Genomic DNA, 17,815 nt, shown 5'->3' on the forward strand with positions numbered 1-17,815 from the left:
AAATGTCTCTGGGTTTCATATAACTTCCCTTTGGGAATAACTGTGAATAAAATTTATGGACTTATTACACAACTATGGATTTTTTTTTTTTTAGTGAACATGTCCATGAAGAAATCCTCAAATTAAAAAGTGCTATTGGGATTCAGCTAACAAACTGCCCTTATTAGCTATTTGACCTTGTACAAATTATTTAGCTTTTCCTGGTCTCAGTTTTGTCATCTGTAAAGGGGGCAAAATAGCATGAATCTTGCAGGATTATTGCTAGGATTGGAGAAAATTCAATGCCTGCTATTTGCCTTTCACATAATAGGCACTCAAATTAGTGACAGCTATACTTTTATAATTATCAATGTATAATTCAGGGAAAAGATAATTCCTCACTGAGTAAATAATACGAGGTTTTTCAAAAAGCTGATAATATGTAAATTGGTGAATGAGTGAAAAAGAATATGAAAGGCCGACGTATGGAATCTCTGGCCACAGAAAAGAGCTATTCTGGTATCTAAAGCTTTGATAGCACTTTGTCTCTCATTACACTGGAAAAGTGAAAATGTTTTTGTTCTTTTCCTTGACAGTCAGAAAACTCCTGGCCAAATCAAATACTAAGTTTCAGCAATTATTTCATTCACTAAATTTCATTCTGGTTTCTAGCTGTACAATTTCTAATCTCTACTATATGATTTATGATCTCTGTTGTTTTAATTTCATTTTAACTACATTGTGTATGCATATATGCTTACTTCAAAAAATATTTAAAACTGGATCAAATATAAATTATAAGCACATATAAAGACACACCATATAAAGCAAAGAAAGTTAATAACTCTTAACTCCTTCTTGTTTTTAAGTAATCTCTACATCCAACGTGGAGCACGAACTCATGATCCTGAGACCAAGAATCATGTGTTCTACTAACCAAGCCAGCCAGGTGCCCAATTTTTTCTTTTGTTTTTCTTTTCTTTTTTTTTTTTAGCTTTTTAAATTTTTTATTTAAATTTTAATTTTTTATATATTTATTTTTAAAGTAAGGTTCTATGCCCAATGTGGGGCTTGAACTAACAACCCTGAGAATAAGGGTCAGATGCTCTACTGACTGAGCCAGCCAGGAACCCCTTAATAACTTGTAACTCATTTAATAAGTCTTACTAAGAGTTAAGAGATCTGAGAGATCTTATATGTTAGTCTTTAAGAGCAAGAGATTAGAAATAAAATCAAAAGTAAATTCAGGAGGAATCGAGGTAAAATAAATTCCATTTGAGAAGGTCAGTAATTATAATTGGTCCAGGTATTATTCTAGATTTTAGACATTCTAGGTATAATATTCTCAATACTTACACATTATTATAATCTGTTTTACAGAGTGTTTGAAACATAGATGATAAGTAACTCTATGTAATTAATTGGCCAGTTAATGAAGGCTGACAAAGTGTAAGTTTAGAAGTACTATACTAATGACATGCACATAAACACCAAATACATTTAATTATGATTAATTTTAAGCCAACCAGCACATACAAAATAAATTAATAATTAGCAGGGACATTATTTTCAAGCATAAGACAGGTAATATGATTTCAAATAAATCTGAAAGATAGCATCAGGGATGAATGTTTCTTAGACCATAACAGATTGAGATTGAAGTTTCAGTAAAAATGATAGAACCTACTCATGTTTGTGAATTCAACATTTATAAAAGCTATATGAATTTATAGTTACGCTTCCAATGGATTTAGGCATAAACATTGGTCAGAAGTTTGTTTCATTATTGTAGGAAATAAGGCCACTATTGATTGATCTATCACAAAAGTTATAAAGTTACATATAACAGAAGTTGAGATAAAAAATTCAGTTTAAGTATTACATTTGTCAAATATGAAAATTGTCTCTTTTAATCTTCATTATATAGAAATAAAGCTTTGAAGTCATATATAAATCATTATTTAGCATATAGATTTGTTTTAGTATATACTCTGTGATTTCCTCAAACCAACTATGTTACTTCCTATTAACCTCTGTTAGTAACAACACAAACTAATCAAGTATTAGAAACAGTTGTTATTATTATACATGCAAATGTGTTATTTTTAGATTATTTATCATTTGGTATTATCCATCCTACTACACATATAAGCAAGAATAACTGAAAATTTCCTATAAAATAAAAACAGGAATCATCAGAATTTGCAATAAAAGCCACACAAGGGACGCCTTGGGTGACTCAGTCAGTTAAGTGGCCAGGTTGGGCTCAGATCATGATCTCACGGTTCATGAGTTCAAGTCTTGTGTTGGGCTCTGTGCTGATAGCTCAGAGCCTGGAGCCTGCTTCAGAGTCCATGTCTCCCTCTCTCTCTGCCCCTCCCCTGTTCACCCTCTGTCTCTCTCTCTCAAATAAATAAATTATATTTGAGAACAAAATCAGCTTTAACTGCTATGCCAATTATGACTGGTTGGTAAGCTGGCATCCTGGAACTCTATTTTGAGAAAGATTTTGAGACTTAGCAAGAAAGAGTACCAAAATCATTGTGTTAATTTTCTCAAGGAAGAGACTGGGAGAGCAGCAGCCTGGAAGTCTTAGACATGCATCCCACTTATAATATGAAACCCTCTATTGTTCACAGTTGTCAAGAAAGCATACACCACTCCCTTAAAAAAATATAAGTCCCAGGTCTCTAACTCATTGTCTAATATGCTTTTCACCATAGCGAGCAAATGATATTGGTACCCTTAAAATTTTGCTTGACAAAGAAAAGATAGACATAGATTTCCATAGGGAAAAGCTTAATTGGAGACTATCTACTGCCAACATTTGGCAAAAATAGGTTGATCCACTAAAGAGGGAAGGAACAGTCCACACATCTAAAAGAAACTGAAGCTGGTTGAGTCAAAACACAACCATGGTTGGGTACATAAGAGAATGGGCCTACAATGCAACCTATCAAGGCTATATTTGACATCCATTTTGTCAATATAAAATGTTGGTTGAATAAGAGAAGATACAAATTTATTTGCCTCGGAGAGTGACTATTCATAGAGTTCTATATAAATGTTAGCATAAAAAATAAATTAAAATCCTTCCTTCCTCCTTCCTTCCTTCCTTCCTTCCTTCCTTCCTTGTTTTAATAACTGGAATTAAAATCACTTTCACCCTTTCGGGTCACTCAGCAGTTATAAAAATGAAGTTCTCTGTATAAATTTATAAATTTAAGTTAAATGATATTCTTTATGATATTCTAAATGATTTTTTTTATCTCTGAAACTAATCAGTTTGAGTCTTATTTTTCTTATTAAGTAAAATGGGATTAAAAGTAAAATCTATATAGGGCCTTGAAATCAGTTACCTCAAGGAGAACTCAGTGAAATATTTTTGGATAACACCATCTTTCTTTATTCCCTATGATATATTTTCTAACTTATGTATATTGACCAAATTGCCTCAATTTATACTGAGGAATTTTATAACCTCTTCCAGTGATTCTAAATCACATAAGGACTTTAGCACACTCCATTCATATATTTATTCTTCAACACACATTTACCAACTTTAAACATGAGCCAGGACTTCTCTGGAGATAAGAGAATGCATAGGCCGATTCCATTCTCAAAGATCTCCCAATCTATTCACCATAGTGTTTGTAAGATCTCCCCTGTGTCAGAATTCAAAGTGGAGATTTAAAAAAATACACATATCCACTCCTAGAAGTTCTACTTTATTCATTACAGGCTAATGTATTTGCATTATGATGTATCATCTCAGTAGTTCTGATGTGTAACCCTTTCTGTAAAACATGAGTCTGGTGGGTTGTAACTGCAATACTCTTTGATGTGGTTGTTGGAGAACATCTAATATTTGTTGGTTTTCTTTTACCTTTTTCCCAATAATACTGCTGACAATATGACTGTAACTGGGGAGTGGAATTTTCCTATTTTTCTAATTCTGTTAATTTGCAAATGGGGGTGAAGGACAGCGAAAGAAGATACGTGGAGTTAATAAGAATCATTGTACCCCAAAAGTGATCCATATCTTCATTTTACTCCCAATAATAAACTAAGAAGTTTATTCTTGGAATGAATTTCATTCTTTCAAGTTCCTCCAGTTCAGATACAATGTACCATATTTCTACAATTTTAAAATGTATGTAGCTTCTATATTTTGCCATTGTCTGAAGTCAGGGCATATTTTAAAGTTGATCAATACATTTAATATGATGGATTATTTTTCTTGAAAAAAATCACTAATCAATATTGAATTTTATAATTAGTGAACTCATAATTAACAAAATAAGGTAGGCTTCCATTGCAGATAAGAAAGATTTGATTGTTTCTACAAAAACTGAATTTAATTTAACTTTTTTTCTTATTTAATTTATTAATGAATCACAAGTGCAGTATTGATAATTGCTTTCTCCTCAAATTTTTTTTTTGTTTGCCAAAAGGCACATGACGTTTGCTTCCATACTTGTGAGAATATAGTAACACAAGGCATTTTCAGCCTATCCAGACATTTAGCATTCTTTGCAAACATGATTTTCAGCAATCATCTGAGAGGTGGTATATAAAAAGTATTTTTTGTATTTGACTCATCATCAATGTAGTTTGCCAAAAATATCATCATTTGCAACAAATTCTTCTATATAAAGATGGTCTTTATATATAAACACTGTTACAAGGTCCAGTCTAATTATAATTACCTACTTAGGAATTGAAACTATAGAAAAAAATTCATTTAATTATAATAAAAAAGCAGTAAGATGTAATTTCTTCTTAAAAAGAATATAATGGCTAAAATGGTTGATTAGCAGCCATCAAATGAATTCAACTGAGTAATTTTCAGTCAACTATTTTTTTAATCATCTAAAGCCAGTATGAGCCTCTCATTTGTGACTAAGCCTGACATGGACCTAACATTTAATCTAGCACCTATTACAAGTCATTTTATTTTTGCATTTACATTTCATAACAACACTGTACAGAGGAGCTATTATGATTCTCATTTTCAATTAAGAAACTGGTTAAGTGAAATTAAATGCATTGCTCAAATTTATACTATTAGTAAATGACAGAGGTAGGATTCAAATCTGGCACAGACTTGACTGCCAGGGCCACAGAAAACCAAAAACTCACGGTTTTCAAACACAAAGGCACATATAAAAAAAAAACTGTAAGTCATTTAACTCACTACAAGATCCAGGAAATTTCAGTCTCTTAGATGTAAAAGAGAAAGGAATAATAATAATTTTGATACCATTCTTTTTTTTCTCTCTCTCTCTCTCTCTTTGGTTTTCGGATTAAGGCAACAATTCTGTATAGTTTCAACTCCAAATAGAAAGAATATATACATAAAATTTCAACAATGGTGAAAAAAGCTATTAAGAATAACCTATAAAATATTGGGTATACTCTCAATCCATCCCTAAATTGGTTCCACTAACAATGATGTGATAAAAATGATATAAATAATAACTAAACATTTCTTTATCTTTGTATAGTTGTTTGGAATTTATAAAATGTTTTCATTTGCATTTATTACTTTATCAGAATGTGGCTATATTTGGATAAAATTCTTATTTTCATTCATGTGACATTAAATTGAAGCTCATTCTTATATTTCCAATAAGTAGTTGCGACAGTCTTAGAACACAGATTTTATGATGCTTACTTTACAACTTTCCAATTACATATTTTCATAGTCTTCTATTTATGGAAATTTAGATTAGTCTCCTCTCTTGGTTTTTAAATTTTTAATGTTTATTTATTTTTGAGAGAGAGAGACAGAGACAGAGAGAGAGAGAGACAGAGCATGAGTGGGGTAGGGGCAGGGAGCAAGGGAGACACAGAATCTGAAGCAAGCTCCAGGCTCTGAGCTGTCAGCACAGAGCCTGATGTGGGGCTCAAACTCATGAACTGTGAGATCATGACCTGAGCTGAAATAGGGTGTTCAACCAACTGAGCCACCCAGCTGCCCCTAATCTCCTCCCTTTTAATGTTAGTAACAATTCTGTAATGAACACACTTATGTATGTACATATATATCTATATGTTACAAATATAAAATATACATACTATACTAGGCAAGCGCCAGATATTTTAGGATGCAAGGTAATCAAGAAGAGGCCAATGGGAAAGACAACATATTCAAATGAACGTACAATGACGTACTGAGTAATTGCCAGGCCAAAAAAGGGACCTTATGCTGATAGCTCAAAAGCATTTTCCTAGACTGTGAGTTGGGAAAGCCTTTTATGCAGAAGTGAATCTGCAGTGGAAACCTGAAGGGTAATAAGCAGGAACTAATTAAGTGAAGGGAAGTTACCTTGATGAAAAAGTGGAAGAAAAATACTTCCAAAAAGAAGAAATAGAATGTGCAAAGATTCTGTGGCAGAAAAACTATGGGATACTTGAGGCGAAAGAAGAGCCAGGTAGCTGAAATGCAGAGACTATGCTAGCGAGTGGAGCAAGGTGAGGACAGAGGGCAGGCAAGCAACGTGGACTCTGACTGGGTTTGTTTGTCTTGTGTTTATTTGAAGGAGAGCTTTATGTATTTTCAGTATCAACCCTTCATCTGTTATTTATACAGTAAATAAGTGTCTTTATTCTTCTTGCTTTTTAAATTTATGCATAATTTATACAGCTCTTTATAAGTTTTAAAATTATTACATCAAATTTATCAGTCTTTTCCTGCCAGAAATAGTTGGCTTCCTACTATGTTTAAAAAGGCCTTCTTCTCACAGCCTACAGACTTATAAGATGATCAGTTCATCTAAAACGACATCTTCCTCATCCTCTACCCTGTAGCTGATCATCAGCTGATGAAAGATACAGCAATAACACTTTAAGAAGCCAAATAAGTGTAGAATATTATCTTCGGTTGATACAGGTAAAATTTGATCTTTATCTCTATAATCTCAGCTGCCAAGAGTGAGGATTAAACATTGTGAAGAGAGTGATAATCCATATCATACTATATGTTTGTCTTCAAATTTTTTCCACCATTTTGTGGAAATTTTAGTTATTAAAATGATTATTCTTTTATAATATGGCACATCCTGGAATTAGAACTGATTATTTCAAAATAAGTAACAGAATATTTAATGTATTCCAGCAAAGTATATCTTATAAGAATAGGAATAAGATCATGGTAACAAGGTATGAAGAACTGTGTGTTTATGTTTGTGTAAGAGGAAGACAGAAAATGACAAAAAATAATATCTTATATTGCTTTTGCAGTTATTGCCACTTTTCTAGAATATCAGAGCCAAAAATCAGAAGTCATCTTCAATTATTTCCCCTCTCTCATACCCCATACTCCTTCACATCAACTATGGTTGACCCATATTGTTAATTCTACCTCCTGTATATTTCTCAAAACTATTCTCTTCTTGAAATAGTCACTGTCAATCCTTTGGTTCACCACTAACTCAATTACTGAAACTGTCTCCAAGCTACTATGATTTCACAGCCCCCAGCTTAAACTTCCCCCAATCTTCTTCATTGTAAATAAGGATATCTATTTTTAAAACTTCTCATTATGTTATTTCTGTGCATTAAAGGTGATCAATGAAAAAACTGAGAAACTATTACAGAATGGTGGAACCAAAGAAAAAATGACAAGTACATGCAATATGGGATCCCACATAAGATCCTGGAACAGAAAAAACAAACACACAACCATTGTTAATGAAAGCTGGTGAGTTTTGAATAAGGTCTGTAGTTCGGTTAATAATATTGTACTGATGTTAACTGAGTGTGCTCAATAACTGTACTATGGTTATGTAAGATGTTAATATTAGGAGAAGTGGGATGAGGAGTATAAGGAAACTGTTATTTTTGCCATTGTTCTATAAATCTAAAACTACTTCAAAATTAAAAGTTGAAAACAGATAAAACTATTAATAACTTCCAACTTCTACTAGAAATAAGCCCAAACCCTCCACATGGCATACAAAATCCTTAATGTCCTAGCCCCAATCTACATTTTCCTGCCTACCTCCAACTCTTATCCCTTGCCCTCACATTTCCTGCCATTCCACACACTCCCCTACCACCATGCTATATATTTTCAGCAGCCTAGGCATTTATACAAAGTATTTATTTATTTTTTTTAAATATAACTTATTGTCCAATTGTTTTCCATACAACACTCAGTGCTCATCCCAACAGGTGCCCTCCTCCATGCCCATCACCCACTTTCCCCCTCACCCACACCCATCAACCCTCAGTTTGTTCTCAGTCCTTAAGAGTCTCTTATGGTTTAGCTCTCCCCCTCTCTGTAACTTTTTTTTTTTCCCTCCCTCTTCCCCATGGTCTTCTGTTAAGTTTCTCAAGATCCACATATGAGTGAAAACATATGGTATCTGTCTTTCTCTGTACGACTTATTTCACTTAGCATAATACCCTCCAGTTCCATCCATGTTGCTGCAAATGGCCAGATTTAATTCTTTCTCATTGCCAAGTAGTATTCCAAAATATTTATTTTTGACATTTTAACAATACTGCTTCTTCTGACTTATGAGTGTGATATGTATCTTCATTTAACACAGTCTCTTTAAAATTTTCTAAGCAATGTTTTACAGTACTCAGTGAAATTAGATTTTGCACTTATTTTGTCATATTTATTACTAAATATTTACAAATCTATATTCTATTGTTAATGATATTTAATTTCCAATTTTTGTTGCTACAATATAGAAAATACATCAGATCTTGAATATTGATTTTGTATTTGAAATCTTATTAAACATGCTTGCTAGTTCTAGTTTCCATTTTTGTAGATTCTAGAGGATGTTCTACATAAACAATCATATATTTAAAAAAAATGGCAGTTGCACTTCTTCCTTTCCAATCTGTATGACTTTCCACACCTTATGGCACTGGCTAGTACAGTGCAATGCTGGGCAGGCATGGTAAGAGCAGTCCCCCTGCCTTTGACCCTGATCTTAGAGGGAAAACATTCAATCTTCGACAATTAGATATGACCTAATCTGTAAATTTTTTTGGACCAAGTCTTTATGAAGTCAAGAAAGTTCCCTTCTATTCCTAGTTCACCGAGAGTTTTTGTCAGGGAGGGACAGTGGATTTTGTTAAAAGTGTTCTGCATCTACTGAAATGGTCACACGGATTTTTTTTCTTGTTTTTTCTCATGCCAAAAAATTAATTGATTTATAAATGCTAAACCATCCTACCAAAGGTAAGGCTAGCTTCATTAGATAAGTTGGAATGTGCTCACATTTATTCAGTTTTCTGTAAGGGTTTGCATATAAATAGTGTTATTTCTCCCTTAAGTCTTTGGTAGAACTCACCAGTAAGACTTTTAGGGAGTGGAGTTTCAGTTGTGAGAAGATGTTTAACTATAAAATCAATTTTATAAATTGAAGCAGGGATATTTAGTGTATTTAAATTCTTTTCAGTGAACTTTGGTAGTTTGTATCTTCCAAGGAGTTTGCCTTTGCATCTAAATTGTCAAATTTATTGGCATACAGGTGTTCTTGAATATCCCTTGTAATTCTTTTAATATCTGTAGAATCTGTAATGATGTTGCCTCTCTCATGCTTGATACTGGTAATTTGTATCATCTCTTGTTCCTAATCAGTCTGGCTACAGGTTTATCAATTTTATTAACTTTCTCAAAGAAACAGCTCTTGGTTTCATTGACTTTTGTTATTGCTTTTTTGTTTCGTATTCCATTGATTTCGACTCTGCTCTTTGTAATTTCCTTTCTTCTGCTTAATTTAGGTTTAGTTCACTCTTTTTTTTAAGGCAGAAGCTGTGATTATCAATGTTAGACCTTTATATTTTTTTCTAATATAAGCATTTAGTCCTATAAATTTCCCTTTATGTACTTTAGTAGTCTACTCTTTAAAATTTTTTTTAATGTTTTATTTCGTTTCTAAGAGAGAGAGAGAGAGAGAGAGAGAGACCATGAGTGTGGGAGAGGCAGAGAGAGAGAGAGAGAGAGAGAGAGAGAGAGAGAGAGAGACTGTGAGTGGGGGAGAGGCAGACAGAGAGAGAGAGAGAGAGCGTGAGTGGGGGAGAGGCAGACAGAGAGAGAGAGAGAGAGAGAGAGACTGTGAGTGGGGGAGAGGCAGAGAGAGAGAGACTGTGAGTGGGGGAGAGGCAGAGAGAGAGAGAGACAGAGACAGAGACAGAGACAGAGACAGAATCCGAAGCAGGCTCCAGGCTCTTAGCTGTGAGAACAGAACCCGATGCAGGGCGTGAACTCACGAACCATGAGATCATGACCTGAGCCCAAGCTGGCCGCATAACCGCCTGAGCTACCCAGGTGCTTTTCATTTATGTTATTCACCTTTTCAACAGGTATCTTTAACCATATTTTTCTAGTTTTTGTTTGATAGTTCCAACATTGGGATATAGTTCAGTCTATTTTTATCACATTGAGGTAAATATGACATATTGGGACATTTCTCTTCCAAACAGGCTGTTAGTGTGCGGGTGAGTGAATCTAGTCAGGAGTTGATCTGGATATGCATTTTGTTGTTGTTGTTGTTGTTGTCATCACTATGTGCAAGGAACCATGAGCTTCACATTCTTCTAGCAGCAGGTTGCTAATACTTTGTATTTAGAATGGGGCCTGTGTAGTCAGATTTTCTTCAGTGTTCCTGCTCCTCCTTCAGCTTTCATCCGCTCCTTCCCAGACACACCACAGTGGAAATCCCTGTGTGTCCCGGACCCAGGCCCCAGGGTAGACTGCTAGGTTACTCAACAGTAGGTCTTTGTGGGTCTGGGCCAACCTCGGCCTCCATCTCAGGCAGACCTTGTGTGCATGGGTCTTGCCCAATGTTGCTGGCCCTCATGTCTATGATAGCTCAACACTACCTTTTATCTTTTTCATGGTGGGTCAGGAGAGAGTTTTCTGCTTCCCTGAATGAGCACACCTCTGCTTGATATCTGTAAAAGATCCTGGACCCAAGATGTTTGTTGATAGAGGGGTAGAGGCTTCTGCTTTGACCTATTCACCAGCAGCAATGGCTCTTAGCAAGCACCCCATTGGTAAGAGGGTTTTTTGCCCTTTCCTCAGCACCTTAAGATTTTTACTTTGTACATGATAAAGGCTGGATATGTGGGTGAGGTATTGTGCCTGGTCCCCTATAGCCAGGCAGCTAGCCTGCAGCACTCCTACACCACTGAGGGGAACTCTATCTGATATCATGCTGACCCCAATGTTCTTATGAGCACTCAATGGAGGTCCATGGCAATAGCTCACAAATGAGTATGAACTCCCCCTTGTGTCTGGGATCCCCAGCTATTCTAAACAAGCGCAGTAACTCACACTTGGCCCTTATAACTTCATAAAAAAATCTAAGTGATTCCCTCCAGTCTGTGTGGAGGGTAGTAAACTCTTTCTCCTGTATTTTGTCAAAGGCCAGAGTGTTTCTGTGTTTTGCCTGTCATTGAAGGAACGCCCCTCAAACTTTGGTTTCCTTGTTTACTTTGAGAAATGATGTGGCATGAAAAAAATCATGATTTTGATGATTGTTTAGCTTCCCTCCCCTCATTTTTAGGGTGGAACAACGTTCTTTGCACCTTTTCACATCTCAAGCAGAGCTGGATGTCCAGCCACTCCTTGATCATTCCTATAACATTCTGTAAGTGCCAACCACATTGTAATAAACTGTTTACATGCCAGACTTCTGGATTAAACACTGTCTTCTCCAGTGCTCTGTTTCTGAACATCACCATGAATAATTTTATTTAGTTTCCTAATATTTTATTTCTTGGCAGCAATGTCATTTGGGCATATACATAAGAAAAGAAATCACTCTTCATGAGAACTTTTTTACCATGGCCGATAGACCCTCTATAAGCTCCTGCCTGGCCATAATTCTGCTGTAAACTATCACCCTCAGCCTTGCTCAGTTTACTTTAGCCATATTGGTCTTATTTTTCCATGCAGCCTCTTTTCTCTGTATTTCTTCTGCCTGGGTGTTTTTAACCCATATATCCCTTCATCCCATTCCGTCACGCAAGGTTTCAGCTCTTGTAGCCTCTCTCTCCCACAGCATCTCTGCTACTTCTTATCTCATGACCTACTTATCTTTTCTTCAAAATTTATCATTCTCTGACTATATTTTATGTATCTGTTTGTTTCTATAATTTTAGTCTTTCTTCCCTACTAAAATACAGACAACATCAGAGCAGGAATTTTGTCTGTTTCATTCAATGCTTTATACCCAAAACAGAACAGAGACTGGTCTATTGTAGGCATTCAATGAATATACACTGAATAAGTGGATAATTGAATAAACATTGTAGCCGCAGTCTATCTCCAAAGCAGGACATGGTACAACATAGCTTAGGTGCACTACAAATGGTCTTTTGGCCTTAGTAGTTCACTTTAACATTGCTCAAAGTGTGCTTGTTTCACAGAAACCATTTACTCCTGTGGATAAAGAAGAATCCTAAATGGTGTTGACAATAGTAAGATGGGCAAAGTGAGAAGAATCAGTCCTTCAAAACAAAAGTATTTTAGCATTTCCTATGGGCACTGGTTAGAAATACTGATACTCCTTTGTGATAGGACTAGCATACATATATAAGCTCCATGAAAGTAGAGATGTTGTGCATCTTTTAAAACTCAGAACTCAGTAAATATTTCTTAAAAGCATAAACATAACATGATATGTAATAGATTAGAACATTTAATTTATCTTCGGAAACAATATTTTTCAGGGATGCTTTTCTGGTAGTAATATATCAAATGTAGTGTTACCTCTTTAGTCTGTAAATATTCATTTAAAATATCTGATTTTTATTTGATCAAAATAATCTTTTAATACTATGTATGTTTTAGATAATTTTAAACTAAGCAGAAGAATTCACTTTGGTTTTTACATGAGCTAAAATGGCTATTTCTATGATTTATTACAGCAACCATGAAAATTCATATGATTTTCTAATGTAGTATATTCCAATTCATTGTAAGATAATTTAATTTTTTTCTCAATCTTTAATCTGTGGTTTCATTTTGATCTGATTAAGACATATGGTTGGCAGCAGAAGCTTGATCACAGTTATCCATTTGTGAATCGATCACCACTATCACAATTTATGGATAATCACATTTCACTTAGCATAAAATGCACTTGGATTTATTCTTTGCCAGGAAGTAATCTTTTACCATCTGCAGTTTGTTATTATATTCTAATTTCACTAATAATGCCTTTCAACATAGTATCAGAAGCATTTCTATTTCTGGGGAAAAAAATCTCTACATACTTTACAGAGCTATGGAACAGTGCATAAGGTCAGAAACACTATTTAATAGTTAGCTTGGCCACTGCTAGCAGCAATTATGAAGTGAAAGGAGATAATTCCTGAAAAGTACAGCATAAGTCACGTGGACTCCTTTCTCTTCTGTTTTTTAAAGCAAACTACGCAAGCTGTTGAAAAAGCCTGTATTTAAATCTCTGACACTAATTCTCTTTGTAAACAATTCACTTAAACATATGAAGGTAATGTTTCTTCCAAGGGAAGATATAAAATTGGAACACTAGGCTAACACAGCAATCTTCCAACCATTGACACCGGCATGAAAAGAAAAAAATGGCCCCCCAAACCCCCAACCAACCAAGCCTCCCCTACTCCTGCTTTTGATACTGCTTCTTTCAGAGGAAAAGCATGGGGAAATGTGTTGTCTTATAATAGAGACCTAGGTTGTATGTGAGGAATCCTGATTTCTAGTCTTGGTTCAGATATGAATCATTGTTGGGCCTTGGGCAAGAATCACTTTTTCTCTTTGGGTTTCAGTTTCTTCATGTATTAAAGGAGGTTATTAGACTGGATGGTTTCCTGGGAGACACCATACCAACATTTCCTTCTCTCTTCTTGTTTCTATTATTGACCAGTCTCTTGTCTAGTTGGCACATTCTAACTTAATTGGTTACATTTTGGCCTAGAAATAGAAATAGGTTTTCTACGTTTTTAAGATGGCTTTATATGCCTCTGGTTTGATTCATTATAAGGACATTTTTATTTTCCTGTTTCCATGTGAGCTGGGTGCTACTGGTGAATTAGTGTACTTTTTCGAATTTACAATGAAAAAAAAGTATGATGGGCTTTACTTACAATATACCTGTTTTAAAATGTCCGAGAATTTTGGATTTTTCTTTTTCACTGTGTAAGGGTTTATGGCCCTTTCAAAGGAAAGTTTATTTATTTGGAATGAAACATTTTCTTCTAATGTGCCATATAGATAGATATAGATATAGATATATAGATATAGATATAGATACAGATACACATACACATATACATATACATATACATATACATATACATATACATATATATCTATCTCACTAAGTTTAATGCCTTTTCTCCCATCTCCAGCACCCCCCCCCCATGGAGAAAAAGGAAAACTTTAACATAATTTCTGAACACTGATAGTTTTCCTTTTTATTGGTAAGACACAAGACAAAGAAATTAGTATTCATGTGGATTACTATCAAAGAAGCAATCTCTAGAAACAGCATTTCTTATGGTAACATTTTCTTCCCTATGTCTTTTGGCGAAACACTGCAACGTTTATAATTCACAGCACCTTCTATGTCATGGCATCCCGAACTCTTCCTATAAATGATATCCATGAAAATTGTTTTAATGAGAGTTAGATGCTTCGGTTGCAAAGAAATGTTTTATCCCCAGTAGTAATAACATAATGATATGTTCCCTAATTTTAAGGATTTCATTTCAAAGCCTTTCTTATTTCTTTTTTACCACCACAAATACCTATGAAGTAAACAGTGATCATTATACCCTATTTGCCTCATACAGCTTTTGCTAATCGCAAATGAAAACATGTATGCAAAAGTCCCTTTTCAACAGCAAAGTTATGCAGTATTGTGATTTGTATTGCCCTTATTCACATGACTCTACCCTTTTACTTAGATCATCCTGAAGTATAGTTTGAGTTCATGGATTGCCAATGTTTATAATCATTTAGAGATTAAGCTCTATAATTAGTGACTCAATCAACTACCAAGGACATGCCCAAAGAAATACAAAAACGGTGTGGTACAAGGTGTCCACACTCTTTAGCAGCTTACAGTTGACTTAGTCTAAGTAACTCAATGTTAATCAAATATAGGCAAGATATTTATTTAAAAGAAAAAATGACTACATATGCAAATATCATTAAATTTAAATAAGGCACACATTTAAATGTGAGTTGGATCAATCTGGCCTGAAGTATTTCAAGAATTTTTTGTCAAAGAAGTACATTCACACTTAATTCCCTTAAAAAGGTTACCATTTTAAAAATATATGTTTATTGGCACAGAATCCATGCTTAAGTAATATCTGATGAAACAAAAATAAATCATAAAGGAGAGTTTGATTTTGATAACTGAGGTGGAGGGAGAAGGGTATTCTGGAAAGTGGATGAAAAATGTAAATAAACAAGCTCTTCTTTCCTTTAGAAAATACAGTAAACACTCACACTAACTCACAGACCACTGTGAGACAATCTTGCTCTTATTTTCAGGTTGAGCTGAAACAGGGCTTCCATAAGTAACTCAGCAAAAGAGATCGCTGCACAACTAATGGAACTTTAATTTCAAAACATGTATACTATCACTAGATTCCCAGACTCCTCATTGAGAATAGTTCATTTTATAGTGCAGCAATCAGAGAAGGGCTTGACATATTGTTAGCTTAAGAGGAGAAATTTTAGAGAGTATTAGGAATTAGAAATCGCATAGAAGAGTAGTCATTTATGTGTCAGGCAGAGAGAACTGTTGATTAAGTAACAATTTTTCCAGACACATGTTTACCCTAGAGTGGTGATTACAATCACTCTCATCCTCTTCAGATATTGGCCTGTTTACTGAGTAAAGATTTAATAGTAATGAGATAAAACAAATGTAGTCAAGTTACTATGTTACTCTTCTGCCATATCTTGGTACCACTGCATGTTGATTTTCTATAGGGTCTATAATATAAAGAGAGAGAGGAACAGAGGGAGGGAGGGAAAAAAGAGAGGGAGAGAGCAAGAAGAGAGTGAGGAAGAACAAATACCATTTCAAAGATATTTAGGAGAGAATGAAATCTAAACTCAAGTACCTTGATTCAATGTGTGTGCTCTGCAACTGGATGCCTGGGTTTTCATCCCAGTTCCTGTGCTTTTAGCGTACGACTTCAGGAAAGTTATTTAACCTGTATGGGTCTTATTTCCTTACTACTAAAGAGGAAATGATACTAATATACACCACTGAGGACTATCATAAGAACTAAATGGATTAACACATCTTAGGGCAATGCCTAATACACAGGGAGTGCTCAATAAATGTAATCCAGTGTTTCTAAATTTGAATTTTTAAGCGAATAAGCTTCAGGAAGCGAAGCTCTCTACTAGTACATTCAGTAGGCAGATGGGATACAGCTAGACAGGAGCTTAAAGAACAGAAGGAAAATGAATTGTTAAGGTAGTAGCGGAAATTTTGAACCACTATTCATGCAACAAATGACTGCTGAATATCTATTATGTACAAATCTGTGTTTGGTGCTTATGTAATTCAAGAAAATTATGAGTTCAATAAAAGTTACTTCTTGCCTCTCAAGCTATAGTTATGAATTTTAGGTTTTTAACTCTTCTCAATATGTTCATATCTTCTATTTCTCACATGTCTTCTTTTACTTGCATTTTCTGAAGGAGATTAAACTAGTTTTTCGAGCTGCGCATGCCTCAAAGCTACATGTAAGTTATGCCTGGAAGTGATTAACCACAGACAGTAAGTCACCTCTTTTGGCCCTTCCATAAATGCAATCACAGGAATCAGCTAAAATAATTAAAGCTATCAGCTTGAAATGTTCTCTCACTGTGAGTAAATAAACTTGTACAAACTGCATATGTCCCTGAAACATCTTGCTAAGACAGTGTGATTGCACTAAAAAGAAACCAATATCAATGCACCACAATGACAGCTGTTTTTTTTTTTTTTTATCAGAACTTAAATAAGATCTTCTTCTTTAAGTTTATACATTTTTGAGAGAGAGAGGCACAGACAGAGAGAGAATTCCCAAATAGGGTCCGCTCTGTCAGTGTAGAACGCACAGGGCTCTGTCTCATGGGCTGTGAGATCATGACCTGAGCTGAAACCAAGAGTCAGATGCTTGACCCACTGAGCCACCCAGGAGACCCTAAATGGGATCTTCTTTAAATCTATCCTCTTGTTTTATTATTTTATTTATTTAATTATTTTATTTTATTTTTATTTTATTTATTTTTCCAAGTAACATCTTTTTTTTAAAAGTTTTTATTGAAATTCAAGTGAGTAAACATATGGTGTAATATTAGTTTCAGGTGTACATTATAGTGATTCAACACTTCATACAACACCCGGTGCTCATCATAACAAGTGCATTCCTTAATCCCCATGACCTATTTTGAAACTAGTTTCAGATTCTCTCATGATTCTGAGAATTCATTGGGTTCTTTCTCCACTTATTGGTTAAGTTAAAAATGCAAATAAAATTTACTATTATTATCTCAAAATATCTTTTAAAAAACTGTCAAATTTATCTTTCCTATATCGCCCCCTTTTAATTTTGTATTAAATAATCTCTGCTAGTAAGGAATGGAATCATTTACTAAATCTACAATAAAATAAATAACAAAATCAACTTGGAATAAGCTTATTCTCCAATTGATTCATTATAGAAATTCTTAAAACAATGATAACTAGCCCAAATACAAATTTAGGTAAATCATTAAAATGAAATGCCTTTAAATACTTGCTCCTGTATTTAGAAGAATGACACCAAAGACTTAGGAATACAGAAAATGACTGGAAAATGATACTGA

Source organism: Lynx canadensis, chromosome B1, assembly GCF_007474595.2.
Source record: "Lynx canadensis isolate LIC74 chromosome B1, mLynCan4.pri.v2, whole genome shotgun sequence".
Taxonomy (NCBI): Eukaryota; Metazoa; Chordata; class Mammalia; order Carnivora; family Felidae; genus Lynx; species Lynx canadensis.